A 994-nucleotide genomic window follows, 5' to 3' on the forward strand; every position below is an offset into this window, starting at 1 on the left:
CACCATGCCAACCATTCTAGGGTATCACTAGCAGATTATTAACTGGTTTGAATTGATTTTCAAATAACTATTTTATGTAGAGGAGTGCATGATAACCAGTGCTACAATTACTTCTGTGGTTTTATGCGTTTGCGACGAGTTTTACTGTGTTTTTCATGTTTCAATCGTCCACTTTTGCTATTCCCCTCCTTTCATTTGCTACTTTCACCATCTACAGACAATACTTATTTTCTTGCTCCCAATGTCCTTGCTTGGGAAAGGTAGAGAATGTCAGTTTTAAATTTAGAAGCACTCTCTATGAGCGTATATAAATTTACCTAGCTTTATTACCTTACTCTATTGTGCTTAAACTTAAACTCTATGGCTTACTTCTATTATTTGCTAATTGTGAATAAATTATTTTGAGAACACAATAACAAGCTATTATAGCTCCCCTAATTTAAAAGTTAATAAACATCATACAAATATAGAAGTTACTGCACTTTACAAATGGAAGGATTAGTACGTTGACAAAAATCTTTAAATAGACAATGTGTTCTTTTTATTTATGTCATGGAAATGTCAGCAAGTCAATCCTTCACTTCCACGGCCTTCAGTTTCTTGGAGATGCTCTTCATCCCCAAGTTCTTGAGTTCTCCCAGCTGAGCCATATCCTATTGCAGAATCAGTATATTCCTTATTTACCAAGTTTCATGACCTTTTTTTTTTTTAATTCACTGTTGCTCTTCTTTTATACTTATGGGAGACTATAATTTATCAGGTCTCTCTGGATCATTTTTCTTCTGGTCCTTAAAAGAATAAAATATTATGGGAAGATGCACAAACATACATGCAAAAGCTAAAGGTAATTTGCAACATAAAGACTAAAGGTGTACTCAACTTTACACTTATTTAGTATATACACAATTATCATTATATACATATTTTTTGCAATATTACTTTGGACCATTAAATCTTAAATAAAGCATTAAATCTGATATAGCATCTATTATAT

At 32.0% G+C, this 994-nt stretch overlaps 1 long non-coding RNA gene across 1 annotated transcript in view; it reads right to left on the minus strand.

Annotated features, from left to right (window-relative positions):
• Nucleotides 1–524: 524 nt before the first annotated feature.
• The window catches only part of LOC119581984, a 4,537-nt gene continuing 4,067 nt past the window's right edge, over nucleotides 525–994 (minus strand). Inside the window, exon 3 of the long non-coding RNA XR_005229604.1 lies at nucleotides 525–788. This is a non-coding gene — a long non-coding RNA (uncharacterized LOC119581984). The remainder of the gene's footprint in view (nucleotides 789–994) is intronic.

This window comes from Penaeus monodon, chromosome 15, assembly GCF_015228065.2.
Source record: "Penaeus monodon isolate SGIC_2016 chromosome 15, NSTDA_Pmon_1, whole genome shotgun sequence".
In the NCBI taxonomy this organism is placed as follows: domain Eukaryota; kingdom Metazoa; phylum Arthropoda; class Malacostraca; order Decapoda; family Penaeidae; genus Penaeus; species Penaeus monodon.